A 16,735-nucleotide genomic window follows, 5' to 3' on the forward strand; every position below is an offset into this window, starting at 1 on the left:
GGAACTCCGCCTCTTCCCAGCATGCCATGGAATTGATGCTGTAGAATGTTCCAGTCACCTGTGGGGAGCCGGTGCAGAGAGCAGACGGAGGGTGGCAGACAGAGCAGGAATGGGATTGCGTACTGCATCTGGAGACCAGATCATGGTACAGGACGGTAAACACCTCAGGTCCCATGTTCACATGGAAGTATGAAAGTATAAAATCCTGGGATGAGGGACTGAGACCAAGCCAAACGAAACTGGTATAGGCTAGGGATAAGCTAAGTGAGTTCTGGGGGTCTACATAGAATATTCCTCATTACCTGGCTTTCTTGGTCAGTTAAAAATCACACTTGGACAATGCATTGGTTCAAAGATACAATGCCCAGAATACACATGTTAAAATAAATTCCTAAAAGATAAGGATGGAATTCTGGGAAGTCGCTTCGGAATAAGAAGATGATAGAGCACAGAAAGCTAATACCCTTAAGGACTGAGAATAAAGAATAAATCAGAAAATATCTCTGTTCTCAAAGACCTCAAAGTCTAGGTGAGGTGTCAGCGTGCATACAAGTTGTGACAATGCCACGGGATAAATGCTGTACCAGCTCTGTGATGGCCTTAAAGACTGGCCACCTCACAGCTATCACGGCCGTGAAAACCAGCAGCGTGTCAGCCACCGCGGGGAACAGAACAGATCTGAAACTCATCCAAAAATCCCACACCAAGGAACTATCAATATTTGACATCTCATTCCCACTCTCAGGGTATGTCTTTTTTGTTCCGTGCTAACAGTTGTTTTCCTTAGAACCTTCATTGGAAACAATCAGTGGGGATTTTACATTGTGGGCAGCTGAGGCAGCTGTACCAGTGGCAGCTAATGACAGGCGGAGCAAAGAACTTAAAAGGAAAAACTTGCAGCCATAGAATAAAGATGTTGGCCAATGACAGGCCTCCATAAGGCTCTAAACTATTTAAGCAGATATTTTTAGGAAGTTCCATAGAACAACAAGAATGATAAAAATGATAATAAATCAAATACTTAACATTTATTTTGCTCTTGCAAAGTCCTGCTTAAATATTTTATATGTTGGGCGCCTGGGTGGCTCAGTCGTTAAGCGTCTGCCTTTTGCTCAGGTCAAGATCCTGGAGTCCTGGGATTGAGTCCTGCATCGGGCTCCTTGCTCAGCGGGGAGTCTGCTTCTCCCTCTGCCTCTACCCCTTCCCCCCTACTCATGTTCTCTCTCTCTCTCTAGCTCTTTTTCAAATAAATAAATAAAACCTTAAAAACAACCTGCCAGTTATTTAAAAAAATAAATAATATTTTATATGCATTTTATCTCCATAAGAATGCTTAAAGCTACCTTTACCTAAGTACCCATGAGGAAATAGAGGTACACAGGGACTATGTAATTAGCCCACGACTAATGAAGGTCAGTTTGAGAGCCTGTGTTTGTGACATCTCTGTGTCTACCACATTTAGACCTTCCCGTATAAATGTAGAAACTGCCCTCATCGATGGCATCAATAGTTTCAGTTCTCATGGCCCCATTTCCCAGACAGGGCTGTTTAAATTGGCTGTAGCCACTTGACTTATTTCACAAAAACTCTTGTTCCCTTCATCTGGTTTACTCCTCAGGCAAATTGGAAATAACTTCTCCACCAACCCAATGTAATCAAGAATTTTTAAAAGTAGATCCTTGGATTCCTCATGTCCACGAATTAGCTCTCCTGGTGTGCAAAAATAAACCTTGAGGATTTGAGGAAAAGGAGACATTCACCCTGTGTAGAAGGCCTTCTGCAAGACTTTGTAAAAAGGAGAGGCATGGAATCTTAATTCAGGTGAAGTTTCTAGGCAAGCTATGCAGAGCATAGCTAAGTCTTTGAGATTTTATTTCTAGATCAGAAAACAATTCAAGTCAGCTGTTGAGACTATCAACCTAAAATGGATTTCAGAGACCTGATTTGATTTTAAAATATCAGACTCTGGAAACCAATTTATGAAAGAGAATTGGTGTGAATAACAAGCTCTAATCTCATAAGCATGTGGATAAGGTGTTCCTTCATCTGGCCCTTCTCATTGTTTTCTATTAAAGCCTGTTGAGAAATGCCTGCCTATGCTTTCATGCAGACAGATTTCACCTTGCTCTGGTAAGAATTATCTTGGATCTTATATAAATCTCTTCTTTATGAAAGTTCGATCCTCTTAAAGCTTAACATGATAATTTGGGCCACCTAATGTACTGTGGGGAGGGCAACATGTGAACAGAACAATGTTAATATGTCGCCAGTTCCCTGCTGTAGAAGCATCTGGAAGGATGGGCCACAGCTTTGTGGGCACTTTTAGGCCTTGTTGACCTTCATGAACAGGACAGGGAGGCTGTGTCAGGGCTATTCACCATGCAGGCCCCTGGAGTTCCAAAAAGGCCAAACATCCTGGGCATTTTGTGCATTGAGTGAAAACCTTGCAAATGCTATGTCTTTGCTGTTCCACACTCATGATGTAATGACATTTAAGGGACCACCTTTCATGTGTCAGCTGTGGTTGTGAGAAGGAAACCCTTCTCTTCTTTCTTGCAACTCTAACTTCCAACCTTATTCTTGACTCCCTGCTCTCCTGCTCCTTATTTCCCATTCTAGAGATGGTCATTTTTTTCTCAGAGCAGCGGCAACATCTCTGTCTCCCTGAGTTTACAACATCTTTCTTGCCATGCCCATGATAGTCTTGAGTGTTTTCTTTCCAGGAACAGTATTCATATTTTGTGTTTCAGCACCATGAACACTTTCCCACTCTTGGAGCCTCTTGATCTGCTTAGTGTGAATGAACTATCTTTTTCACTCTTGGAATGTTTCCTTCGATTCTGAGTATGTGTTTGTGGTGCCAAGACTTCTTAATTCTACCCTGTTGGGCAAAGCCCCTTCTTTCTCTTCTTCAGGGGGAGCCTGAAGCTGTCTTCTGGAAGGAAGACATGACCCTGGAACTCATCCTCTTGGTCTTCCATCCGGACTCCTCTCTGCCCCTCAATCCACATGGGAAGTGGCTTCTTGACAGTAGAGTGAAGCTACCTCATTTTCTAATACAACCACATTTTATTAGCTGGGGTTCTCCAGAGAAACAGAACCAATAGGATATTGATGAGGGGATTAATTATAGGAGTTGGCTTACATGATTATGGAGGCCCCAAAGTCCCGCACTCTGTCCCCTGAAAGCCGAGAGAGTTATAAGGTCTGAAACATTAGGGTAATGAGGATGGGGGGAATATCATCAGACCGTGGATATGGGAATAGATGTCAGATACAAGGGTGAGGTGGCACGAGCAGTGTACCGCACAGATCGGTCACCTCAGTTTGAGTTCCCGAGAGTCGACACAAGAATAAACAGAAAGAAACTTTCTAATTTGTTGGATAGAATTGTCAGCATTCAATTTTCCTTGCATATGGGAGCTGTGGTCCAACTAACGGGATTGACCGATGCCAAAGGAATTGGGGTGTTAATTTTCCATGCACAATCAGCGTATTTCTGAAGCACTCCTACCACCTGATTATGTCCTGCTTAGGCTAGCAGTAAAATTTATGTTGCATAATTAGGGCAGGCATGGCTGCCAGCAAATTGGGTGAGATATAAAAACAAACTTCCTGGTGTGGAAAGTTAAGAGACAGGAAAGTGAAGGTGATTGAGAGAAATCTTCACTTGTTCTGCTGTGGTGATGTTGATAACGGCTTTTCATTTCACCAATTCTTTGTGGGCTCCTGTGAGGCAGGACCAACTGGTGAATGAGGTTGAAATTTACATAGGTTGATCCACATCAGTTACACATACACCTCTCTATCCTCACTAGGCTAGACTAATTGAAATAAGCATAGCCATGTGCCTCTAAAGAGAGTTTTCATAAATGGAAAATGTTGGTGATATTTACTTCATGAGGCCACTAGGAATGCACTTCGGACATATGAGCTCAATGGAGTAATTCTATCATAGTGAGAAGGTTGAGCCATGTCTTCTTCTTATCCTAGGTCACAGTACAGTGTCTGTAATTAGTCATATAAGTTTGATGGAAGAATGCATAAATGACTTAATAAATGAATTACTTAATTTTCTTCCATCTTTAATACTCAGTGGTTCTACATCATGCATAGCAGGAATACTTGTTAAATTGATTAACTAATTGAATTATTATTGGAGGAATTTTTTGAAGATTTTATTTATTTATTTGAGAGAGAGAGAGAGAAAGAGAAAGCACAGAGGGAGAGGGAGAAGCAGACTCCCCATTGAGCAGGGAACCTGACATGGGGCTGGATCCCAGAACCCTGAGATCATGACCTGAGCCGAAGCAGATGCTTAACCGACTGAGCCACCCAGGCACCCTTATTGGAGGAATTATTAAAGAGAATATCATCACAACTTTTGAGACATGTAGAATATCAGGTTTACGGATTTGGTATTCACTGATCTAACATATCCAGAACTTCAGCAATGATGCCTGCGTATGAACTAAAAATTGGACTAATAGGAGGGAGTTCTGGGAAGATGGCTGTAACAGAGACATAGCTTTTTTGTTCATTTTTTTATCCCTCTGAATTCCCACATGAAGCCAACCAAAAAATTTGATAGCAAAACCAAAAACCATGGACATTTACAACAGAACTAAGTGACAGGTGTCTCCATGAACACCAAATGCAAGTATTTGAGGACAACCCAGCAACAGCTGATGAGTAGCATCAGCACCTGTGTTGACATCAGCGGAGAGAGCAACAAGGTCTCAGAGGGACCCTGAGACTAGAATGTCCAACTAGCCAATAGGTATTTGCTTTAAAATGCTGTGAACCAGTGTGAGAGCAGCAGCTGAAGCTGAGTATAGGATTCTCTCTAGTATCAGAGTCTATAGTTAGGCTGTTGGTAGTCTGGCTGCCATAAAAATGTAAAGCGAGGGTGCCTGGGTGGCTCAGTTGGTTAAGCGACTGCCTTCGGCTCAGGTCATGATCCTGGAGTCCCGGGATCGAGTCCCGCATCGGGCTCCCTGCTCGGCTGGGAGTCTGCTTCTCCCTCTGACCCTCCCCCCTCTCATGTGCTCTCTCTCTCTCAAATAAATAAATAGAATCTTTTAAAAAAAAAAAAAAAATGTAAAGCGAAGCCGCCAATGCTCCCTTCTAGGACAGGGCCCGGCACTGAGTGGAAACTTCTAAGAGAAGATTCAGTGTTGAGCAGGTTAGAACTAGGAGAGGGGAAGGTGAAAGAATTCTAAAGTGCAGGGGAATAAAACCAAGTGGTTTCAGAGAGGAGACTGCTGTATCTTTGAACTACATGAAATAAGACGGGAGGGAGCTCAGTGAAGCAATATCCTGAACCCCACCTTTTTCTAAAAGTTGAAGGAAAGAATCAAATATTTATTCTCTGTGATCTATGTGAACTGTGCCACTAAGTATACAAAAGAAATATAAAACATTTTCTCTTTATAAAAATATTCCTCCTAATAAATGGAAAGGAAATGCCAGGATTAGAATATCAACATTTTGCAATCCCCAATGAAAGAATGGACGCAGGCATGAGTATCAACATCTGCTGATATCGTAAAAAGTGACGACTCCACATTTTGTGCCTCATGATGAAAGAGAATTACACCACCTCTAGTCTTGCCAGAGGGATTGAACATGAGACATCAAGTTTCTGGATGCAGCTGTTAATTCGCAAGAAATGCAGAGGACAAAAGTGTTGAACTGTACCAGGAGTATGTAATCAGAAAAATCTAGACTGTGGGAAACTCTATGAGCAAAATGACCCAGTTTTTTTTTTTTTTAAACCAGATATAAGGAAATGAAGAGTATGTATGGGGAACCTACAGATTAAAATAGACTTAAAAGACATAACACATTTTTAACTGGAAGATTAAACTATTCACTATAAGGATGCACACTTGGGTAATAGAACTATAAGGAAGTGATTAAATAATTGGATTAGTGGTAATATTTGGGTCAGGGTACATTAAGAAACTTCTGTGTTAGATGACAAAGTGCTCTTTCTTGACCTGGGTTGTGGTTGGTGGATTGTGTACACCTTAAAATAACTATAACTGATTAAACAATGCATTTTATGAGGGGTGTGTGTGTGTGTGTGTGTATTATAGAAAAATCTTTAAAAGTAGAGGAATCCGTGTTTGTGATTTTTCTGAGAAAGGGCGAGCTATTTGGGAACTACAAAGGGATCTTCAGGGACAGTCATGGCAATTGGATTCTTCGGAATTGTGAACGTTAGGGAGAGCCTTGTGGGCCTGAGGTAGGTCTCCCATGGCCACAGTGAGGACTCAAAGCACTGCTCTGTCTTCATTTCCTGTCTCCTCTGGGTCAGGAGGTGTGAGATCAGGCCTGTATTGTAAGACAGGCATTAGGAGAGGGTTAAGTAAAGCTCTGCCTGTAGAGGACACTGGGGGCTAATCACTGTGCTTTTCTAAACCCAAGTCAGCAGATATTCAAAAGACAAGCCTGAAGAGGCTGAAGCAGCTGCTGAATCACTGTGAAATGCTCCTCATCAGTATGCCAGGGGCTCCCACCAGGACCCTGAGCTAAGCAATACCCTGTGCCTTATAGTGAAACCAGGTCCTGTAGAAATGCAAAAACCAGACCCTTTGTGAGTGTAATTGTTTCTGTAAGATTGCAAGAGTCAGCTTCTCTTGCCTAAGGCATAAACAGGTCTCAGAGAAGATGATTCTTTCAGAGAGCATAATTGCCTGATATGTCAGTGCTGGGGAGAGGAAAAGGTGGAACAGTGACTAAATTGGCCTTCTCTGAAGAACTACTATAACTCATTGGCTAGGACAACCTTGCAAATAATCACTGGCCCAGAGTCAGAAGTAGTATTGTTCAGTCCCATAAAATGGCGCCACCATTCACCAAGTGGCCTCAAATCTAGTCTCTCTATACCGCCAACCCACCATCATCTCTTATGGGCTACTGGAAATCATCTCCTAACTGGGCTCCCTGATTTTGGTACCACCCCATTAAATCGATTCTATTTGGTGCAGTCTCCTATGTAAAACCTTTCAATGACTGTTAAGACATTTAGGAAAAAAAAATCTAAATGCTATACCAAGGCCTAAAACCGAACTCATTCCTGATTGCCTTCCTGAATTCATTTACTATCTTTCTTCCCTCTCTCTGCTCACTAAAATTCAGGTACCCTGTCTTCTTTTTGTTCTGGAATATGGCAAGCTCAATCTTACCTTTAATTTCGGCTTTGCACTTTTTGTTTTCTTTACCTAGAACTGTGTGTCCCTACATCTTTGTGTACCTGGTTCTTCAGAAGGCCTCAGATAACCCAAATTAAAGAAGAGTCCTCAGTCTTCTTACATATCCTCATTTTATTTTCACCGTACTTTTGACTATCAGAAATTGCTTTGTTTACTTTGCTTACTTGCAAAGCTTACTTTGCTTACTTTCCTGTTCATTGTCTTGTCTGTCTCCATCTTATAGAAGTTAACCTCCATGCAAACAGAATGCTGTTTGTCTTGCTTCCCATGTCCAGCCCTGTGCCTTCCATTGTAGATGCTCAATGAATATTTGCAAATGAAAGAATGAAATAGATTACTCATTGATTTATGAGATTTCACAACTTACTTTCTTCCTGATGCCATTCATTTGACAAGTTCATGTTTTAATCTATATAGTACTCCATCTTGTTTTTTACAATGTATTTGATTATAAGAGTGGACTACTTATAATTCTCTGAACAGAGCATTCTATCTCATGCTTTTGTGCATCACTTGTCTTCCATCTCTAGGCCATGTCCTCCATGTATTTCCTTGACAACCTAAGAAACTTTTTTATCTTTTCAGCTCCTGTCCAGGCCTAAGCTCTGTGATATGGATTAACCATTTCTTCCCAGTGTATCACCTTACCTTCTGTACTACTTTGGAACTTCGTGTATTATCATACTCAATTTTAATACATTTCACAATACTTTGTACTTATTTTTTCATACTAATTCCTTCTAAACTGTAAGACTTTTGAGAGTGAAGATGGGACATTATTCATTAATATATCCCCCAGTAAGCATATGATAAGGGCTCACAGATTCACTCAAAAAACATTTGCTTAGTAGCCACTATGTACCAGGGATGGTGTAAAGTACTAGAGAAAGAACAATAAACATGAGAAAGTTTCCACACTCATGAAGCTTGTATTTTAGCATTAGTAAAATAAAATGTGTGAATAAACCTAGGATCTAGTAGTATATATGAGCTAAGTTGGGCAATTATAGTATATATGACTTGATATTGGCTGTAATTTTTAGACTGTTATTAACTAATCTTTATATAAAATATTAAGAAAATCTATTTAGAAACTTTAGAAACATTTTAAAATGAAAGAATAACTTTTAATGTACAGATCTATTTCAATGCAACAGCCCAACAGTGATCATAGGGAGATTTTGTTTCTGTTCTGTACTATTGAACTAAATTTGGGATTAGGAATCTGAGCTTCATATCTGTGATCTTACAGTACCTTAAATCATACGTTAATGTCTATTGACATTATCTTCACATTGGCATTTGCATAAATTTGATTTCATTCATTACATGTTAATTTTATAGATTGAAACCATAGTTTTTAAGGACCTTGCCATCCTGTCTACATAGTCTTCCTGTGTGTAAAATGTAGAGAGTAGTGTGGGGAAGGGGCGCCTGGGTGGCTCAGATGGTTAAGCGTCTGCCTTCGGCTCAGGTCATGATCCCAGGGTCCCGGGATCGAGCCCCACATCGGGCTCCCTGCTCAGCGGGAAGCCTGCTTCTCCCTCTCCCACTCCCCCTGCTTGTGTCCCCTCTCTCTCTGTCTCTCTCTCTCTCTGCCAATTAAATAAATAAAATCTTTAAAAAAAAAAAAAAAGAGAGTAGTGTGGGGATTTCTCCAAAGTAGAACATTTAAGACCAATGTTTTTAGAATCAGATTTTTTAAATCTCAGCTCTGCCATGAGCTAGCTGTGTGACCTTGAGCAAGATAGTTAACCTGCTGATTGCTAAATTTTCTTTTCTGTAAAGTGGGGCTAATAACAGTACCCACTATAATGGATTAACATGAGTATCAATGATTAACACATGAAAAGTGGTTGAACAGGGCATTGTATGGTAAGGATTCAACACGGTTATTAACAGTGCTTTAGAAGGTTCAGGAAAACCAGTGTTTTCATATGATGCTGATGTTGGACTCAGAGCTTTTAAATTCCTTAGAAATCACATGGTAATTTGCATCATATATCATAAAATATTTTCACACTTTGACCCACTAATTAGTTCTAGGACTATTCTCAAAGAGACATGAATATGAATGTGTTCATTGAGGTATTACTTACAATAGTAAATAATTGGAACCATGATCAATATTTTAAAATAGAGCAAGCAGTAATAGTTGTCTAATGAAGTATCATGAGGTAGCTCTTAAAATAAATGTTATGTAAGCCACATCAAAACATGAAAAAATCCATTGTATTATAGAGTAAAAATCAAGACTTAATGTGGTAGGGGCGCCTGGGTGGCTCAGTTGTTGTGTCTGCCTTCGGCTCGGGTCATGATCCCAGGGTCCTGGGATTGAGCCCTGCATTGGGCTCCTTACTCTGCGGGAGGCCTGCTTCTCCCTCTCCCACTTCCCCTGCTTGTATTCCCTCTCTTGCTGTCTCTTTCTGTGTGTCAAAAAAAATAAAGACAATGTGATAAAAAATTACATACATTATGGAGATTACAAACTTGTAAAAACTAGATTCATTATTGGTGATAAAGTTTATATACTTATATGAAATGTCCTTGAAGGGCAAGACAGAACATCTGAATGTACACAGATAATATCTAATACCTATTAAATGGTCTATAAATATTAGATTGAAAAAATGATTCAGCCAATGATAATCCAGCTTGAAGTTACATAGCTATGACTATCAATGGGAGCTATAACTCAGCTTTTATTTATTTTTTGTTTTGTTTTGTTTTGTTTATGTTACGTTAGTCACCATACAGTACATCATTAGATTTTGATGTAGTGTTCCATGATTATAGCTCAGCTTTTAAAATTGCATTGTAGTGAAGCAGGTTTTCAACTTGGGTTGATTCCCCTAACCCCATCATGCCTGGGAACATTTGGCAATACTTGGAGACATTTTTGATCGTCACAACTGGCATCTGTTGAAAACAGGCCAGATATAGTTAAATCTCCTTCAATGCACAGTAGAGTCCCCCACAATAAATAGTTATCCAGTCTGAAATGTCCATATCCTGTTGTTGAGAAACATTGCAATATGGGTATAGCTCTCTTTGTCAGAGTACCTCAACAGTCAAATCATCATGGGAGACGCAAAGGAAGTCCTGCCAAAGAGAAATTTGTTCTTTGGGGGATCTTACAGAAAGGTAGGAGTTACTAACATTTGTCTGATGGCTCAGCTGTAATTAATTCCATGTATCACATTGACCTTGTCATGGGGATGATTAATTCAGATTTTGAATCTCTCAATGTATTAACTTATCTCTTGATGAGCAGAACAGACTAGGCTATATTTTCCAGTTGCAATATTGTGGCCAATTAATATGTGTGTCTCCAAGGAAATAAATGAAAAAAAAAATTCATTAGATTCCCAGACATTGTGTTCTGCCTTCTCCTCCATTCTCCTCACTGTGCAATATGTGTGCTTGCACATGCGTGTGCATGTGCGTGCATGCGCACACACACACACACACTTAAGTGGTCTTGGACACGTCACTTCACCTCTTTTTGCCTCAGTAATCTTCTCTGTAAAGTGGAGATTACAGTAGTATTCTTGCAAGTCAATTCTTGTCTAATAAATGTGTGTGTGTGTGTGTGTGTGTGTGTGTGGTCTCTATGTCTGTAGGTCACAATGTAACCAAAGACACAGAATCTCTATATTTCTATGGCTCTCCTTAATACCTAAATAGCTCACTATGGAGAAATCTGTCAGTAACAACATGAGATTATTTACTCAGTTTTATGGATTTTCCTTTGACTTTTGTCTATGAACAGGAGTCAGTTATGACTGAGCTTCAGGAACTCAACAAAGACCCTCAGCTGATGTTGCTCATTCAGAATCTACATCTTCAGGCTACAAAAGAGTACAGGGTCAATAGAAATTTCTCTTACCAGGTAACAGTATCAGAAAATGCTTTATCTTTATTTAAAATACATTTCTTAGTGATAGGCTATGACTTTTGAATGACCTAGATGTATATTCTATTTTGGGCTAGATAATAGGAACAAAATCATATTTTATATGCATATTTTATACTTTTATTATTACAAATTCACAGGACATCAAATAGTCAATAATTGCTACCATAGTTCAGCTAGAAAAGGGGTTTGTGAGAGCTGCCACTAATTTTTAACTACTGTGTTTTTAATAACAACATATAGAAAGTCAACCAACTGAGTTATTATTCCAGATCTTTTGTAACTGTTAATACTGGCATGTACGGGGTGGGTGGATGCTTAGACTGTGGGTGTAGGATTCATATTGCCTAAGTTCAGATCTTTGTTCACTACTTAATAACTGGGCAAACTTGGGCAATTTACTAAACCTCACTAAGCCACAATTTCTTCCTCTTTAAAAATGGGGATATTAAGAGCACACACCTTGTAGAGTTGTAGTGAGGATTAAGTAAGTTTATGATACAAGACTATTACCACAGTGCCGAAAAGCTGTTATCCATTATTTTTATTGTGTTGCTCCAGCTGAGGATATCTTGCTTAGAGAATAAAAAGCTTGAAAATCAGTCAGTTGAAAAGCTCTTTGGAAAACTGAGTAGTTTTGCCATGAATAAGGTATATCAATGTTGATAATATTTCTCTCAGATGCTTCCATCACCTTGAACTTGCATCTAGTCTATGGCCCATATCCCTTCTTGAGTCATTTTAGTTCTCTGTGTTTTTCTTTTATGTCCTCTGTCAGACATTCTTCAATGGGAAGAACTGATTCTTATTCATCTTTAGACCCCTACATTTCCTTGGGGAAAAACTTGAACATAATAAAATTATAGTAAGTATTTACAACCCAAATTTTCAGTATTATTGTTAACAGTTTAATGTTTATGTATTTTTAGTTCAGCTATTATTGTATTTGAGCTGTCTTAAAATGTTACAACACAGACCATGGAAATGATCAAAGCAAACCACATACAGTATTTCTGCCTCTCTTGTTATTATGGTGTGTAACTATCTTCAGTATAATAAGCATCGCTTAGAAAAAAATGGTTTTATTTCTTATACTTTTTGTGTTTTTGTCAAATATAGCATATTGGTTAGGTTTGCTTGGCCAAGTTATGTTCTGAGATCAGTCAGTTATACATCAGAGCACTTGGTCTCACATGGAGTGAGAATTTATGACCCTCCAAATCTTTGATACCTGAGGGGACAGGGAGCTGGGCTAAGATACTGCTCCAACACAGATCAGTTTTGTGACCTTGAGTATTCTACTTAAATTTTCAGAAACTTGGATTTCTCATGTATGAAAAGGGTATTTTTTTCATAGTACTCAATTATATCATTATTTAACATATTTTGATGATTAATTTTATGTGATGAACCCTTTAAAACAATCCTATTATTTCGTATGTATCAAATAGTGACATTTTAAAGAAAGTATATTTAATAGATATATTACTTAGTCATATTGGTAGTGTTTTAGCTTTATAACCAAGAGATCTGAGTTTAAACTGTCATTTTCAGAATACTTCAGTACATGTATAGCTTTTAAACATGGTATGATTTATATGGAGGTTTTGATAGGTTCTGTAGGAAAAAAAAAGATGATTTATTGGTCTAATTTTTCTAGGAACTCAAGCCTGAGCATACAGCATATTGTGATTTCTGATAAATGGTTTTCCCACCAAGATCTAAAGATGGACTTGAAGGGAGAATTCTTAAGTCAAATCTCAAAGTGTTTGGAACACATATCCTTCTTTTTTTTTTAAGATTTTATTTATTTATTTGAGAGAGAGAATGAGACACAGAGAGCATGAGAGGGAAGAGGGTCAGAGGGAGAAGCAGACCCCCCGCCGAGCAGGGAGCCCGATGCGGGACTCGATCCCGGGACTCCAGGATCATGACCTGAGCCGAAGGCAGTCGCTTGACCAACTGAGCCACCCAGGCACCCGGAACACATATCCTTCTAACAGTCAACTCTTCTGCATTTTCTTTCCCAGTCAAGCAAAAGAGGCCATGTCCTGGCTATGCTTGTGTGAAGTTTCATCAGAGATCCATGCTTTGATGCTCACCTCCCCCCAAGCAAAAACAAAACAAAACAAAAAACAATAAAACATACAAGTCAATGAAGGACAATTTGATATTAAGTCTTAAGGACTTTTCTGAAAGTTGTTTGCAGCAAAAACAGGAAGATGTTAGAAACCCCAAACCAGAGCTTATTTAAATACTTTTCTCAAATGTGAAGAACTCTTTCAATAAGCAGAATCCTCTTTTGTATGAAATGCTGGAAAACGAAGGGAAGGGAAACCAATAGGGAGGAGTTGAGCATTCCTAGGCCTCTGTAACTTTTGCCTGAAACCTAAGAATGGATAAAACTGACTCTGGGACAGCAGAGAGACATGAAGACATGAAGTGATTAGTGTCCAGGTTGTATTAATTGTTTTAGGCCTTAATACCCACCTATAGCCCGGAACCGATTCCCCTCTAATGGAGGGGGAAAAAAAAAAGACCCACTTCCTTCCATCCTTCCCTCTTCCTAGTTCTGTCCTTTGCAAAGAGGAGAGAAGCAGACCCTGAGTCCAAAGGTTTTTTTCTTAGAAAGTTTTGCAACATCCTCCTTGTTTTGTGATGCAAAGAATGACTTAGGAAGCTGTTAAGCCAAGTGTTGATTTAAACAGAATATACAGAGAGAGTTCTTTGAACAAAATCTAGACAACATTACCAAGAATTTCCTCACACATGTTCTTTGTGAAGTTACCAGGAGCTGTCTGCCAACCACATACACCTAAATGTAGATGGGTTTGATCAACAAGTTGAATCAGGAATACTTTATTTCTTATTGATGAAATATTTCTATGTTCCAGGCCCGGGGGCTAAAAAGTTGAACGAGGCATTCAGCATGTGGTTTCCATGTATAAAAAGAGGCATACGTCCTGCCTCTACCTCCATCCATTCATAAAGTGGCAATGGGCCATGAGTTGTGTTATGGCAAACAATTGACTCCACCTGTCTAAGCCCGGGTCGATTCTGTAAAATATAAATGTCACCTCTCTCAGAGGACTGTGTTTGTGGGCGAGGGCTGTCACAGCAAAGCACCACAAACTGAGATGCTTAAACAACAGAAATGATATTCTCATAGTTCTGGAGACTAGAAGTCCAAGATCAAGGTATTGGCTCCTTTCTGGTGATAACTCTCTTCCTGCATGTAGATGGTTCCCTTTTGCCGTGTGTTCACATAGACTTTCCTCTGTGCGTGCAAGTTCCTGGTGTCTCTTCTTATAAGGACACCAATACTCCTAGATCAGGACCCCACCTTATGACCTCATTTAACCTTATTTACCTCCTTAAAGGTTCTGTCTCTAAATACTCACATTGGGAATGAAAGCTTCAGCATATAAATTTTGGCAAGACACAATTCAGTCCATAGCATGTGGTTATGTGTAAAAGAAAACATATATGAAGTGCCTAAAGCAGTGCTTGACACATCACAGGATGACCTTCAGTGATTATTGACTCCAATGATTATTCAGGAACTTGGCAGTTGGAATATGCAGGGCTGAGGGTCAGCCTTGGGCAAAAGGGAACCCATGACTATAAGGCCATGCAATTTGCAGCTATAATTATCCCCTATTTTATAGGAGAAGAAACTGGTCAGTCAGTAAGTCCCAGGGCTTATAAAGTCAACTTCTGAGTGAGATTGGCTGTCTCCAGAACTCTTAGTCTGTTAATTCCACATCAGGCTTGGAGCAGTCATTTTCGATGACCTTTGAATCACATAGCCACCCATCCCAGGGCCAACCCCTGCCATTTGTCTTTACTGAAACTTGGCCACACTTGAAGGAAAGCCTACAAACTGATCATCTACCAGACAGACTCGGCTTTGGATAGAAAACCCTTGCTACAATGTTTGTGGGAACAGTTCCAACCATGGAGATATATATGTAGGCTGATTAAGAAATGTTACTGCCCTTTGAAAATTGAAGATTAAGGTTAGTACATATGGGAGCTAGAGATGTCTAATTTGTCTTTAAATTTGATTTATTGAAACCTCTAGCTTCAAAGCTCCCAGCGTAAAGCCACTTAGCCATGAAAATGGCAAAGCTAATTCACACTCAGTTCAGATACTAGTGGGAAAAAGGTTGTTTCAGCTTCAGGCTTGAAGGGCGAGTGCATGGCCTGGGAGTACACACATTCTCCTGGCTCCCTGAGATATTCTTGAGACCTTCCAGAGGAGGCCCCAGGTTCTTAAGCCCAAGCAGAGCTTGCCTCCTCCAGACAATGCTGGGGGGTTAACTCCAGCCTCCTCATCTTCTGCCCTTTTCTCTCATCTTTAGTGGTCTTTGGTTCTTCTTACCCTCTTCCACTTATTCTACTTTTCATTACAGATTTGCCATCAAATAATTACACCTCAGGACATAGAGATTATTGAACCAAAGAACCTAAGAGCTGGACGGGTAACTGGTGTTAATATGTTCAACATAATAAAAAGAAATAGAAACAGTGAGATGCAGCCTATTCCCTGAGGAGACCCCCAATATCTCAGCACATGGCAGGGATATAATTAAAAAGCAAATCTCCTGAGTCCCAGGCCTAGACTTTATATTATGGCTGTGGTTTACAACAGTGAGAACTAGGCCTTAATGTAGTCCATATACCGGGCCTATTATGATTTGCATGGTAAAGCGAAAAGCTGAAAAAATGTGCTCATGAACGTGAAGTGGGAAATTGTGCTGGATCTTCCTACTTGTTTAAAGATCTTTTCAAACTTGTAAGAATTCTCAGATAGCCCCCAAGATTCTTACCCTGTAGAACCCTTTCCCTTTGAATGTGGACAGGATGTGTGAGTAGTATGGTTTATCACTTCCATGATTAGCTTACCTTCCATGGCAAAGTTCAAGGGACCTTGGTCAATTGGCTTTGAGTTATTCAAAAGGGAGATTGTCCCAACCTTATCAGATGAATTGTTTTTTTGTTTTTAAAGATTTTATTTATTTATTTGACAGGGAGAGACAGAGCGAGAGAGGGAACACAGCAGGGGGAATGGGAGAGCGAGAAGCAGGCTTCCCCTGCTCGATGCGGGGCTCCATCGCAGGGTCCTGGGATCATGATCTGAGCCTAAGGTAGGTGCTTAACGACTGAGCCACCCAGGCGCCTCTATCAGATGAATTGTTAAAAGAAGTCAGAGGGATCTAAAGGGAGATTATCCTGCTGACCTTCAAGAGCAGGCCAGATAGATGAGATAGTGCACTGGTATACTATGAAGGGCTTACATGAAGGATGGAATAGTCCTGACCATTGATGCTAACAAGTAAGGCGATGGACCCTAGGATATGGTGGCCATCATCAGTGTGGTATTGCCACTGGGTGGGAAAGCTCTGGTCACATAAGTTGGTGAATAATCAAAAGTCCTAAGACAAAGAAGCAGCAGGTGATAGGCAGGGCTAGCTCAGGGATGCAGACAGCCTTGATCAACAAATCCCCTTGAGACTGATCTGGCCAATGAGGAAACTGAACTAGTGATAACTGTATATCATCAGAATGAATCTTCTGGACATAAAGGGGCTGTGTC

The sequence above is a fragment of the Leptonychotes weddellii genome, chromosome 10 (genome assembly GCF_054177405.1).
Source record: "Leptonychotes weddellii isolate Sample4059 chromosome 10, ASM5417740v2, whole genome shotgun sequence".
Classification (NCBI taxonomy): domain Eukaryota; kingdom Metazoa; phylum Chordata; class Mammalia; order Carnivora; family Phocidae; genus Leptonychotes; species Leptonychotes weddellii.